The sequence below is a fragment of the Myotis brandtii genome, unplaced genomic scaffold (genome assembly GCF_000412655.1).
Source record: "Myotis brandtii unplaced genomic scaffold, ASM41265v1 scaffold62, whole genome shotgun sequence".
NCBI classification, from domain to species: Eukaryota; Metazoa; Chordata; class Mammalia; order Chiroptera; family Vespertilionidae; genus Myotis; species Myotis brandtii.
Genome location: NW_005370366.1, coordinates 571682 through 586997, shown reverse-complemented (window position 1 = coordinate 586997; position 15316 = coordinate 571682). Strand labels below are relative to the sequence as shown.

The following is a 15316-nucleotide window of genomic DNA, read 5'->3' as shown; positions in this document are numbered from 1 at the left end:
AAAAACACATGACTTTTAGTGTATTTTCAAACATTTTTTTAAGTAAGTACAAAGTGTTTATTGTTGCTATTATATACAAACCTAGAAATGGTCTATTCCCAATGAAAAAGTACACAACCTTTTCTAAATATAGGGCAAGTTATAAAACCTCTTTTTTTGGGGGGGGGGAGTAGAATTGTTCCAATAGATAATTTATTTCCAGTGAACCCCAGTCACCATAAACAGTCTAGTTTCTGAAGTTTATTAATTGGCTGTTACCATTGCACTAATAGTCTCCATTTTCCACAGAATAAAACTGTTGGTCATTTTCTAGTTCAATCTCTCTGCCCAGCATTTTGGGACTTTCCTAGGACAACAGAAGGTCTGACACAAGAACTTTGAGACAACGTGACAGCAATCCTTTCACCTTGAGTCATCATGTAGTCTGGCAGTTGTTTCTCTAGGATTTTCTGATTAAGATGATTAGGATATTTTATCTTCAGTGTAGTAGCTGGGATTTTGAGCAAAAATGGTTGTTGTGTTTTGAAGTCCCCATCTTCAGGTGCACCATATTTGAGGCAGAATGACTGGCATCTGGGATGGGCTGCTAGGAACTCCTCATTTGGCCTGTTTTTTTTCTGGATCTTGATGCCCACCTGCCTTTTTCCATTCACTTTCAAGTGCTTTTTGGTAATCCGTCTCAGCTCCAGGCCTCTCTTCTCCTTGCAAAGAATCTTGCATTTGTTCAGGGTCTCCAGCTGACTGATCTTGATGATAATGAGCTGGCAGGTGGTCTCCACTCTGCATCCCTCAGTCAGAGGGTTTCTTAGGCAGGACAAATCATGCAGACAGTGTAACTTATCCGGCTCATTGGTAAATGGCCATTGCGATATTCATTTGTCATTGACTATAAGGTATTGAACATTGAAGTTTTGCATACAATCCCAGAATCTTGGAAATGTAGAGAAGAAATCCCAATGTCTGAAAGCCTTAGTTGTTCTAATCTGGGCAGATAGGCTATTGGAAACAGCTGATTTTCACCAATTAGTTGATTAGAGGAAAGGTCTAATAACTTGACCATCTGTAGAACGATAGCCAGCCTTTCTGAAATGGAGATTGTTAGACTCCTGGAAGACCAGCCACCCAGTAGCACACCAGAACACCTATGCCCATGTTATTCTTGTTAAACCTTCAGTATAGAAATGTTCCAATTGGATTTGGTGAGCCAGGGGGAAATCTCAGTTTATTTTCACTGAGATTAAGGACTTCAGGTGTCTGAGCTGATCAGCATCCCATACTGTCAGCAGGTTTTTTGACAAATCTATATTTCTAATATTAGGACACGCTTTGGCAATGCTTCCTCTGTCACCAGCACAATTTACTGCACAATTCCTAAAAAAAAATTTCTTGCAACTTGCTCAGCTGACTTTGACATTTTATAACAGACTCAAAAACAATAGTTTCCACAGGTTTATTTCCAGTGGTAACAAATTTGCTCTTTTCCATCTTCCTCTGGTCCATTATCTAATACATAGCAGTTCTTAATTGCAGTAAGAAAGTCTACTCCAAAGTTGGACTAATAACGGATCCTCTAGTTGAATGCCTGCATTGAAAATACACAGTCCCCTCAAGGCTTGCATCATGTTTGCCTCTCTTGGGATTGTCCCATTCTTTTCCTAACCAGAGTCTCAGACTCACTTGCTCTGAGCTTTAATGCTGGGGCACCAGCGAAATATGGGAAGGAACTGAATTGTCTGGCTTTAGGGTGAGAGCTGAAGGTGTACCTTTCACCCAAACAGAAGTACTGGAAGAGGCCATGTTCCTTTGCTGAGACCTCCCCCCATAGAACTGGCAGGTGGGTGCCATATCTAAGCCTCCATCAACCTGGCTGGCACTATTTGCCCTGTCCTGGTGATTCCCTGAGACTCCCTCAAAATTTTTTTTTCCTCAATGACAAATGTATTGGATTGTTAGCAGGAAAATATAGGTTGTGTTACTTGTAAATTAGACTCATTGGGCATGAGCATTCTAAAGTTACAATTTAGAAAACTTCCTCTGACTCCACTTTTGAGATGAAATAGAATTTGAAAGGAGAAAAAGATATGTAATGTAAATTCAGTTAAAGAATAAACGAAAATTAAATCATTTGAAATATATTATTTTAAAAAATTAATAATATAAATTTATGTCTCATGATAAACTAACAATAGTGTTGTAGACATTATACATATGATTATACTTAAAGTTTTAATAGTTTAACTATAATTAATAACAATAACTCTCACTTAGAACATTAGAATTTTCAGCTATTTAAAAAATGGACATATTTTCTTCATCTTACCCTTCCAAAATTACTAAAAGACCTGACATGATTTTAAAGGGCAATTTTAGCATAGTCTGGAAACTAAAGGTTAAGAAAATTTAACAAGCTTTTTTTCTTCATAGACCTAGTTTTTGAGGATCTTGATTGGAATTTGTGGCAGAATTCTCACTAGTATGGTTTAGACCAGGGGTGGGCAAACTTTTTGACTCGAGGGCCACAATGGGTTCTTAAACTGGACCAGAGGGCTGGAACAAAAGCATGGATGGAGTGTTTGTGTGAACTAATATAAATTCAAAGTAAACATCATTACATAAAAGGGTACAGTCTTTTTTTTTTTTTAGTTTTATTCATTTCAAACGGGCCGTAGTTTGCCCACGGCTGGTTTAGACCATGGTCCTTAACATGGGCACTATGGACATTTGGGACTGGATAATATTTTGTTGTATGGTCCTGCCTTGTACATTTTAGGGTGTTTAGCAGCACTTTGGCCTCTACCCTGTAGCTCCCCAAATTTTGTCAACCAACAAATGTTTCCAGACATTTCCTGCAATCCCCTGGGAGGCAAATTAGCCCCGTTTGAGAAACCCTGGGGATTAGATACATATGACATGAGTAAGGCCAGTTATGTAAATAAGTAAGGGATTATACCCTAAAATAAATTAAAAAATAGGAGATTGACTACTAAAAATAAAGTTCAATAGAGGACAACTATCACAAAATATTTGGAACCCACAATGCTGGACACACAGCCAGTCTCTACCTTTTGCCTCCTGACATTTAACATTGTGGTTAATAGGAAGTGGATTTTTGCTTTTCGTTGACTTTTCTAATGCCACTCTTTCTTGGTTTTGACCAGGATTAAAGCAATAGCCCACCCAAAATAAGAATTCTGTCCTAATTTGTTAAGACATTCACTCTGTGTTTGAGTTGATGGTTCAGCCGAGTGTAACTTTCCAATCCATCCAGTGTTGTATCAAGCTGGCCTTGGGAAGGAAGATGGTGTGCATCAAGGACAGTATTTCCTGAATGCACTATTTTTGGTGTGGTCTGAAATGAACTGAGAGCTTGGTGGCTTTAAGTAAACTAGAAAGTTGAAGAAAATAAAGGGAATATTGAGTGACTGTGAGGTTCAGTTGGATATATCCACTTGGCTAGGCTACATATTTCAGTTCTTCAAACAGCCATCTAGGTGTTGCACAGTTATTTTGCAGATGTAGGTAATATCTATGATCAGGCCTATTCTACAGATTTTGAATTTGCCCCCCCCCCAACCCCCACAGTTCCTTGCAGTATATCTCTTCTTCCCTCTCCTGCTCCCTCTCTGTTTCCCTGTAAGCCTTAATGAACAAACCAATTTACAACAGTAGAAACACCGCCATTGTTATTATCAAGGGATAGACTGAGGACAGGACCCTATCATTTATTTTGTGTCATTTTGGAGTCTGGCACAAAGCTCTTGATAAATGATGAATTGGATGAAATCATTATTAGCAATCATGCAAAATAGCTCTGGACTATATAAAAGAATGTTTTAATGCCTCTGCTAGGAAGTAGGTAATTTTTGTGAAAAAGGGCATCATTCAAAATAAAAAAAAAACACATTTTTTTTTTCATTATATAAGCAACATTAAGTACACTATTGAAAATCTTGAAAATAGAGAGCAAAAACACTAGTAAGTTCATGATCATGAATCATTGGTGCCAGCATTTTGGCGTATTTACTTGATCTTCGCTCCTGAACCCCCACCATATGCAAATGTGGTTTTTGTATAGTACTAATCATACTGGTTTTAAAATTTGTTTCTGCTTTTTCCTTTCTTATTACTTAGTCTTTATAAATATCAGTTTCTCTTTATTTTTCCCTACTGAAAATAGCTTTACTGTTTAGGTAAACTTAATTTATGCTCATGAGTATGGTGTACTTTTATTGAGCCCTTTTTAGGTACCAGGCATTTGACATGGTCTATCTCTTTTTATTCTCAAAACAAGTACGTTGCAGGTATTATTATCATTCTTTTGTACAGATGAGGAAATACGTCTTGAAACTGCTAACGATCCTCTCCAGCCCAAGAGAGCCTTTGAGGAATCTGATCTTTCTACTTTGCTGTACTCTCTTGTTTTGTTCATTTCACATTACCTTTTCTTTGGTGACTAAAAGGACTTTTGAATTGTGGGAGAGCATTCCTTTCATCTTGCTCTGTGGGAAAGAATATGTGCAAAGACTCAATAGCTGGCTCCATATTGTATTGTATAGTGTTTTTTAAAACTCAGCAAAGTGAACCATGCTTTTTTATTTTAGGTACATGACTATTGATGCTTATGTTTTCAAATTTAGTTCACATTCCATAGTTCTAAGCTTTGGGTTAGTCACCAGTAACTATCCCACTTGAAATCCACATAGTCAGATACATACTTGAGAGTGACAGAAAAAGTGTTATGTGGTCATCCAACCCAACTGGGAATCTGGGAAGTAAAATAAATAAGTAAGGAAGGTAGTAAGCAAAATCCAGTCATTGTTAAAGAAATGTTCAAAGATTAAGACCAGGCACTGTCATTGGCTTTTCTTGTAGTTTTTCACATGAGAACAGATTCAAAATACAGTACTCTCTCCATAGTTGAGTATACTGAGAAACATTAAGGCATTTTTTTTGTCCTTTTACTGTGTGTTCAACACAAAGTAAACAACGCCACACTAAACCCCAAATATGGTCAGTCAACTAAAACACATATATTATCCAATTGCAGCATGGTGGTGAAGAAAGTATCGCCACTGTTGGCATTTTATTTTATTTATTTATTTATTTATTCATTTATTTTAATTTAAATTCTGTATTGTTTAAAGTATTACATATGCCTCCTCTCCGCCTCCCCCACTGACCTATCCCCAGCCACTCCCACTCCCCAGCACATGCCCTCACCCTCCTACTGTCTGTGTCCATTGGTTATGCTTATATACACACATACAAGTCCTTTGGTTGATCTCTTACCCCCTCCCCCTGCAACCCCTTTCTTCTCTCTGAGGTTTGACAGTCTGTTCGATGCTTCTGTGTCCCTGGATCTATTTTTGTTCATCAGTTTATGTTGTTCATTATATTCCACAAATGAGTGAGATCATGTGATATTTATCTTTCCACTAGAGGCCTAGTGCATGAATTTGTGCACCAGTGGGGTCCCTTGGCCTGGCCTGCGGGATCAGGCTGAAACCAGCTCTTCAACATCCCCTGAGGGGTCCTGGATTTCGAGAGGGCGCAGGCTAGGCCAAGGGATCCCACCAGTGCATGATTGGGGCCGGGGAGGGACTTGGGAGGTTGGCCAGCCAGGGAGGGACCATGGGAGGGCTACAGGGCATGTCCAGCCTGTCTTGCTCAGTCCTAATCAGCCGGATTCCAGCATCAAGCTAACCTACTGGTTGGAGCGTCTGCCCCCTGGTGGTCAGTGCACGTCATAGCGAGCGGTTGAGCAGCCTTAGCATATTGTTAGCATATTACACTTTGATTGGTTGAATGGATGACTGGACGACCAGACACTTAGCATATTAGGCTTTTATTATATAGGATGCCTGGCTTATTTCACTTAGCATAATGCTCTCCAGGTCCATCCATGTTGTTGTGAATGGTAAGAGTTCTTTCTTTTTTACAGCAATGTAGTATTCCATTGTATACAGGTATGACAGTTTTTTAATCCACTCACCTGCTGATGAGCACTTAACGCTGTTTCCAAATCTTACCTATTGTAAATTGTCCCACTATGAACGTAGGGGTGCATATATTCTTTCTGATTAGTGTTTCTGATTTCTTGGGATATATTCCTAGAAGTGGGATTACTGGGTCAGGTGGGAGTTCCATTTTTAATTTTTTTAGGAAAGCCCATATTGTTTTCCACAGTGGCTGCACCAGTCTGCATCCCCACCAGCAGTGCAGGAGGGTTCCTTTTTCTCTGCATCCTTGCCAGCACTTGTAATTTGTTGATTTGTTGATGATAGCCATTCTGACAGGTGTGAGATGGTACCTCATTGTCGTTTTGATTTGCACCTCTCAGATGATTAGTGACTTTGAGCATTTTTTTACGTGTATGTCTCTCGGCCTTCTGTATGTCCTCTTTCGAAAAGTGTCTATTTAGGTCCCTTGCCCATTTTTTGATTGGATTGTTTATCTTCCTTTTGTTAAGTTGTATGAGTTCCCTGTAAATTTTGGAGATTAAAACCCTTATCGGATATAACATTGCCAAATATGTTCTCCCATGCAGTGGGCTTTCTTGTTGTTTTATTGATGGTTTCTTTTGCTGTGTAGAATCTTTTTATTTTGATGTAGTCCCATTTGTTTATTTCCTCCTTAGTTTCCATTTGCCCTAGAGCTGTATCGGGAAAGATATTGCTACGACATATGTCTGATATTTTGTTGCCTGTGGATTCTTCTAAGATTTTTATAGTTTCCCATCTTACTTTTAAATCCTTTATCCATTTTGAGTTTATTTTTGTGTATGGTGTAAGTTGGTGGACAAGTTTCTTTTTTTTGCATCTATCTGTCCAATTTTCCCAACACCATTTATTGAAGAGACTTTTTTGACTCCTTGTATGCTTTTGCCTCCTTTGTCAAATATTAATTGAGCATAATGGCTCGGGTCGATTTCAGGGTTCTCTGTTCTGTTCCATTGGTCTGTAGGTCTGTTCTTGTGCCAGTACCAGGCAGTTTAGAGAACAGTGGCTTTGTAATACAGCTTGATATCTGGTATTGTGATCCCTCCAACATCTTTCTTCTTTCTCAGGATTGCTGAGGGTATTCGGCGTCTTTTTTTATTCCAGATGAATTTTTGGAGAGTTTGTTCTAGGTGTGTGAAATATGTCGTTGGCATTTTAATGGGGATTGCATTGAATCTTTAAATTGCTTTGGGTAGTATGGACATTTTAATGATGTTGATTCTACCAATCCATGAACATGGTATATTCTTCCATTTGTTTATGTCTTCCTCTATCTCTTTTTTCAGTGTTCTGTAGTTTTCTGAATACAGGTCTTTTACCTCTTTAGTTATGTTTATTCCTAGGTATCTTAATTTTTTTGTTGCAATGGTAAGTGGGATTTTTTTTTTAGTTTCTTTTTCTGTGAGGTCATTATTGGCGTATAAAAAGGCCATAGATTTCTGGGTGTTAATTTTGTATCCTGCTACATTGCCGAATTCATTTATAACTGTCTACAGTGATTTGGTCGGCTGGGCATGGTCATCATTCCCTACTTTTCTTTAAACTCATGCTATTTGTTTATTCTTGATATTAATAGTTTATCTTCTGGGCCTCGTCAGTTCATGAATGAGACCCATTCTTCTATCCCTCTGCTTTTAAAAAAATTACAATAATGCTAGGGGAGAAGTTTTGGGCATAGGGACTTTCTGGATGTCCTTTAGAGGCTATCACATACATACTTCTGACCACCTTGCTAAAGACTAGCTCAGCTGAACAGCAATGACTTTGTCACAGTGAAAGGAGCTTCATTGAATTCCTACAGCTATCTAGAAGTGCTTAAAGATGTTGCACAAACATGTCTTTGAAAGGCCAGTTTGGAAAAGCCATCCAGAGAGCTGGTAAGAATAAACATATATTTTCAGTTCTGTCATATCGAGAAGCCAGCATAGTTTTCTGAGTTTATATACCAGCATAATTTGTAGAGTTAATGTGCCAGAAAATTCACATAGGGCATGATTTTACTGCTATATATATCTTTAGAAAACTGTAGAACGTTATTATTATTATTTTTGTTAATCCTCACACGAGGATATTTTTCCCATTGATTTTTAGAGAGAGTGGAAGGGAGGGGGAGAGACAGAGAGAGAAACATTGACGTGAGAGAGAGACACACATCGATTGGTTGCCTCCCACATTATCCTGACTGGGACTGAGGATTGAGCCTGCAAACCAGGTACTTGCCCTCAACCAGAATCGAACCCGCAACCCTTCAGTTCGCAGGCTGATGCTCTCCAGTGGTTCTCAACCTTCCTAATGCCGCGACCCTTTAATACAGTTCCTCATGTTGTGGTGACCCCCAACCATAAAATTATTTTCGTTGCTACTTCATAACTGTAATTTTGCTACTTTATGAATTGTAATGTAAATATCTGATATGCAGGATATATTTTCATTGTTCTCGACCCACAGGTTGAGAACCGCTGTAAGGGCTGGAATGTTATTTTTTATTTTGAATTTTCTCCCATCAGTGGAAAATGCTGCCTAAGGTGATTGTTTCATAAATGTTGTAAACCCACCTTTATGAAGATCTGAGATGGTAATTCACAAATAACTTTAAATCTCACCTTGAATCTGTCTGCATTCATGCAGTCTTGTAAATGAAGACTAAGAAGTGCAAGTCAGTTATTGAAGACTGTTGTTTAGCCTGGTGAATACACTGTCATTTATGCTTATGCGTTTAAAGAGAATGTAGACAAGCTTGGTCTCAGAAGAACTTGGAAAAGCCCTCCTGGCCTTTCACATGGAGAGTCATGCCCAGGTGGTGGTAGGCCTTCAGAGAGTCATTGCTGAGTCAGGTACCCTAGGTACCTATGTCACAGCTTTGGTACAAGCTTCATTTGAGACAGTGAATGTGTAAGACCTTTGAAAACTAGAAAACACCATGAAATTAAGTAATTTTCTTAATTTCAAAAATAAAACATGAAAATAGTACTTTGGCTAATATGTTAGCTGTTGGAGGCAGGTTGGTAGTCCTACTGCAACAAGTAGGGAAAACTGGAGAAATTACAAAAATGACCATTTTAAAGGCACCATAGATTTTGGAAGAAACAAGTCCTAGATGAACTAAAATTAAAGAGAGATGAAAGTTGTTCCAAGGTAAGCTGATGATTAACAGCTGTTTTTGCCCTGAGGGGCCTTTGACTGCACACAGGTTGAGGATTGGACTTGGCTCAGGCTGAGGGTCCTTGTGAAGGAAAGAGAAACCTGCAAAACTCTAATCAATAGAGGGCTAGTGTGATAAACCAGAAACTTAAGGGGCTTCAAACTCAGAGCTGGTTTTCTCCTCAAGATATTTGTTGAGTTCTTAGGATTCATAGGATACTGGGGAGTGGGGCTGAATGTTTCTAAAGAGCAAATGAAACCTCCCACGGGCTTATGTTCCTAAGAAACACTAAGCCTCTAGAGCAGCGGTTCTCAACCTGTGGGTCGCGACCCCTTTGTGGGTCGAATGACCCTTTCACAGGGGTCGCCTAAGACCATCGGAAAACACATATATAATTACATATTGTTTTTGTGATTAATCACTATGCTTTAATTATGTTCAATTTGTAACAATGAAAATACATCCTACATATCAGATATTTACATTACGATTCATAACAGTAGCAAAATTACAGTTATGAAGTAGCAACGAAAATAATTTTATGGTTGGGGGTCACCACAACATGAGGAACTGTATTAAAGGGCCGTGGCATTAGGAAGGTTGAGAACCACTACTCTAGAGGATGGGGCCTGCTTCAGGCACATGGTTGTTCCCCCTTTAAGGCCTTTGCCAGATTTTGAAGCTTTGTGTGGCCAGGAAGCTAGAGAACTGGTTTGAAAATCTCTAAAGGGTAGAGATAGATTTCCTGCAATCTTTCAAGTTTGAGGAAATGACACGAGCCAGGCTCTCCATCAGAAGTGTGAGAGTGATGCATCCAAGGAACAGGGGCCAACCAAAGGTCCATAGAGTCTTACTAAAACTGTGGCCCAACCCCAACCCATTTCAATTCCTGCTGGAGTCAGGTGCTCAGAGAGAATAAAAGGGACATATTCTCCAGTGGAATCATTATTGTTAGCCTCCATTTTTCTTTTTTTGTTAACCCTCACCTGAGGATATTCTTCTCCATTGACTTTTAGAGAGGGAGGGAGAGGGTTGTGGATTGGACTTGGCTCAGGCTTAGTGGGAGAGAGAGAGAGAGAGAGAGAGAGAGAGAGAGAGAAACATCGATGTATCGATGTGAGAGAGACTCATTGATCAGTGGCCTCCTGTATGCGCTCTGATGGGGCCGGGGATCAAACCTGCAACCCAGGTATGTACACTTGACTGGGATTCAAACCCATGACCCTTGGGGTCCATGGGATGACACTCTAACCACTGAGAAAAACTGGTCAGGGAAGCCTTCACTTTTCTAAATACAACGTCTGACATACAATCAACAATATTTAGACATGCAAAGAAGCAAGAACATATGAATGATGATAAAGAGACAGAAGAAAAACCAGCAGAAGCATATCACATGATAAAACTATTGGGGTTAATAGATAAAAGATTTTAAATGATGTGTGTGTGTGTGTGTGTGAGAGAGAGAGAGAGAGAGAGAGAGAGAGAGAGGTGGAAAATTTCACGAGAATGGGAATCTATTAAAAAAATCAGATGAGCATTTTAGAACTGAAAAAACTGTTGTCTGAAATTAAGAGCTTAGTGAAGTGGCTTAACAGTAGAATGGTTATAGTGAAAATTAGGATGAGTGAATTGGAGGAGAGATTTAAGAAAATACTCAAACTGAAGTACAAAGAGAAAAAATGAATAGAAAACAAAACAAAATTGTCTAACATATACATAACTGTAGTACCAGACAAAGAGAAAATGGGGAATAGGCAATATTCAAAACATAACGAAGAAGTTTCCCAGACTGGAGAACATCAATTCTTTATTTAAGAAGCTCTTTAAACAGCTAGCAGAATAAAGACACAAAAAATTATATATAGGAACAACATATTAAAGCTGCTGAGAAGTCAAAGACAGCCCAGCTTGTGTGGCTCAGTGGTTGAGCATCAACCTATGAAACAGGAGGACACTGTTCGATTCCTGGTCAGGGCACATGCACTGGTTGTGGGCTTGATCTCCGGTGTGGGGCATGTAAGAGGTGGCTGATTGATGATTCTCTCTCACTATTGATGTTTCTATCTCTCTCTGCCTCTCCCTTCCTCTCTGAAATCAATAAGAATGTATATTAAAAAAAAGATGAAAGTGAACACATTTCTGACAAAACAGGGAATTTATGGCCAATAGACTTAACTAGAAGAAAAACTACAGAGTTCTTTAGGCAGAAGGACAATGTTTCCAGATGAAAACTGGAAAATGCAGGGGAAATAATGCAAAAGATAGATACCCTTATCTTCTTTTTAAATAAATTTCTCTTTATCCTTCCTCTTCTTTCTTTTTCACTCATCCTTCACCAAATTTATTCATGGCTTTTATAAATTTAAGTCACACCACTAATATTTTATTTTTCTTAATATAATTTATGCTTTTGTAAGTTTTTCTATTCTTCCTATGTCTTATGTTTTTAGGCAATTATTAGACAGTGGTAACCTAGCCCTAGCTGGTTTGGCTCGGTGGACAGAACGTTGGCCTGTGGACCAAAGAGTCCCAGGTTCGATTCTGGTCAAGGACATGTACCTTGGTTGCAGGCTCTTCCCCAGCCTGGACCCTGGTCTGGCTGCGTGCAGGAGGCAACCAATTGATGTGTTTCTCTCCCATCGATGTTTCTCTGTCTTTCCCTCTCTCTTCCACTCTCCCTAAAAATCAATGGAAAAATATCATAGGGTGAGGATTAACAACAACAAAAAAAGGTGGTAACTTGGTAATTATCAATTGAATCACTAAAAAGCATAGGACTATAACAAATGAAACAGATATTAAACTTAGCATTCTTGTTAATGATAACAAAAAGCAAAGTTGGAAAACATTGAGAATATAAACAGATAACTCAGTGGGAGACATTACAAATCAAGCTTAATTTGGGGAAGTAGTAGGGGTAGAGAAACCTGGGGAAAAACACAGTCTTGGGAAAGAAGTGAGTTACAGAAACACTGCTTAGAATTATGATTGCATTGTATAGTGTATGGATTCTTTTGAGGGAATCATCATCAATCACCATGGGTGTTCATCACACTTGGAATAACACCCAATTCTTGGAAAACATTGTTTAGGAGAGAGGAAAGGGCTACAGTTGTAATTTGGGAAGCCTCAGCTAATGGATTGTTATTTAATGCCTTGGGCGATGAAATCCTCTTAGAAGTGAGTACAGAGAAGAGATCTGAGGACTGAGCCTTTGGACACTAAACATTGGATGTTGAGGAGAGGAGGATGCAACAAAGGATATTGAGAAAGGGATCTGTGAAGTAGGAGGGAAACAGAGAATGTCTAATCATGGAAGATATGAAAAACGTGTATGAGAGCCAAGAGTGATTCAAGTCAAGTTCAGCTGAGAGGGCAGTAGAGTAGGTTGAGAACTGACCCCTGAATTTGTTTTGTCGATCATTAATTTCAGAGAATATGGGCAGCATCAATGAGAAGTAATTTGCTTTTTGTTTCCAATCATCTATGGAGAATCCTGAGAACATTCCATCAACTATCAGGAAGAAGCAAATATTGAAGAGGCCTTTAGAAAAAAAGGGGAAAGGAAGCTATTTTCCCTTCAGAGGTTGAATGTAAAAATCCCTAAGCTAGCTATTTAACAGGAAAAAAACACACACAATTTGAACTTAAGTTCCACAGTATATTAAAGCAGCTGAGAACCCAGGATTTGATGTTGGAAATCTGTTAGAATCCTGCTCCGTCACTTCTAGCTATGTGACTTTGATCAAGTGTCTTAACCTCTCTAAGCCTCAGTTTCCTCAACAAGCAGAGATAATAATGTCTAATTCATAGCATAATCAAGTTTAAATTAAATGATGTATGTGAAGTTCTTTCTATATAGTGAGTGTTTAATAAATACCGTTGTTATTATACCACATGTATCTTTTAAATGTTGTTGTTATTATACCACATGTATGTTCTAAAAGTAGGGAAATAGGCAATAAAAAAAAGTTAAAATGGATTATGCTGGAGTGACCTAAAGGAAAGTGAAGAAAAATGGAATTAAAAAGGAGGTCACATTAGGAAGTTGGGTAACTTTGCTGGCCATGAGGATGAACTTGGAGTGGGAGGCATGATATTTTGAACCAGCAAAGTGATGTAACATTGGGACAATTGTAAGTGAAGGAAGTTCCAGGGCTTCATCAGCCACACTTTATGAGAAACAGGGAGAGGCAGGAAGGTAAAATTGAAAGGACAAAAGCTGGACATGGCTAAGAAAAGACAAGAATTACAGAGATTCCTTGGAGGGTGGATGAGTTTGACTTGATTGCATTTTCAGTGATGCACCTGGGCTTGTGAGGAAGAAGGGCTTGCAAAAATGTGCTAGAAGCTGTCAATAAACTTGAGGAGAGAGTCACGAAAACTAATGAGACCCTCGATGCTATGATAAAGAACCAACTAGAAATTAAGCATACACGGACTGAAATAAAGAATATTATACAGACACCCAATAGCAGACCAGAGGAGCGCAAGAATCAAGTCAAAGATTTGAAATGCGAAGAAGCAAAAAACACCCAACCGGAAAAGCAAAATGAAAAAAGAATCCGAAAATATGAAGATAGTGTAAGGAGCCTCTGGGACAGCTTCAAGCGTACAAACATCAGAATAATTGGGGTGCCAGAAGATGAGAGACAGCAAGATATTGAAAACCTATTTGAAGAAATAATGGCAGAAAACTTCCCCCACCTGGTGAAAGAAATGGACTTACAGGTCCAAGAAGCGCAGAGAACCCCAAACAAAAGGAATCCAAAGAGGACCACACCAAGACATATCATAATTAAAATGCCAAGAGCAAAAGACAAAGAGAGAATCTTAAAAGCAGCAAGAGAAAGAGACTCAATTACCTACAAGGGAATACCCATACGACTGTCAGCTGATTTCTCAACAGAAACTTTGCAGGCCAGAAGGGAGTGGCAAGAAATATTCAAAGTGATGAATAGCAAGAACCTACAACCAAGATTACTTTATCCAGCAAAGCTATCATTCAGAATTGAAGGTCAGATAAAGAGCTTCACAGATAAGGAAAAGCTAAAGGAGTTCATCACCACTAAACCAGTATTATATGAAATGCTGAAAGGTATCCTTTAAGAGGAGGAAGAAGAAAAAGGTAAAGATACAAATTGTGAACAACAAACATGCATCTATCAACAAGTGAATCTAAGAATCAAGTGAATAAATAATCTGATGTACAGAATGAACTGGTGATTATAATGAATCAGGGACATAGAAAGGGAATGGACTGCCTATTCTTGGCGGGGAAAGGGGAATGGGAGATGCGGGAAGAAACTGGACAAAAATCGTGCACCTATGGATGAGGACAGTGGGTGGGGAGTGAGGGTGGAGGGTGGGGTGGGAACTGGGAGGAGGGGAGTTATGGGGGGGAAAAAAAGAGGAACAAATGTAACCTGAACAATAAAGATTTAATTTAAAAAAAAAAAAAAAAGAATTACAGAGATTCCTTGGAGGGTGGATGAGTTTGACTTGATTGCATTTTCAGTGATGTGTCAATTTGTGCACCTGGGCTTGTGTGGAGGAAGGAGGGCCATAATTCCAACATTCTCCGCAGTTGCTCTCAAGATCTTTGCATCACCCACTGTATTTCCATTCTTCAAAGAGCAATATGTAGTTATTTTTAAAAATCAAACTGTGTTTATGTTTTTGTAAACAAATACTACATTTATGTGGATAAAAAGGTAAGAAAGTTCATATATTAAAATTCTCCATCTTGCCCTGAAGGCAACCAAAACTATTATATTTGTTTTTTGTATATATTTCTAAAGATTTTACTTATAAGTATAAATATAAAAGGTTATCCATTATAACATAAATGATGGCATACCATATACATTGTTCAGGGTTGTATTTGTTCTTTAGCAATATTCTTTGGAGATTAGTTTATAGCAGTATACAAAAAGCTTTCCTATTTTTCCCCTCTTAACAAGTTGCTTAAGATTCTATTTTATGGATTTATTATAATTCTTGTAGCCAGTCATTTTGATGAACGCATGGGCTGTTTCCAATATTTTGCTAACCACAAAGAGTGTAACAGTGAGGTATCTTCTACACACATTATTTTTCACATGTCTGTGTACATATTTAAATATTTAAGTTTTCAGAAGAGAGATTGCTGAGTCAAAGGAGCTGTGTATTT

The 15316-nt window shown here is 38.5% G+C and overlaps 1 pseudogene; it reads right to left on the bottom strand.

The window, feature by feature from the left end:
- Positions 1-265: 265 nt before the first annotated feature.
- LOC102254050 lies at positions 266-1845 on the bottom strand (annotated as a pseudogene).
- Between the last annotated feature and the right edge of the window lie 13471 nt (positions 1846-15316).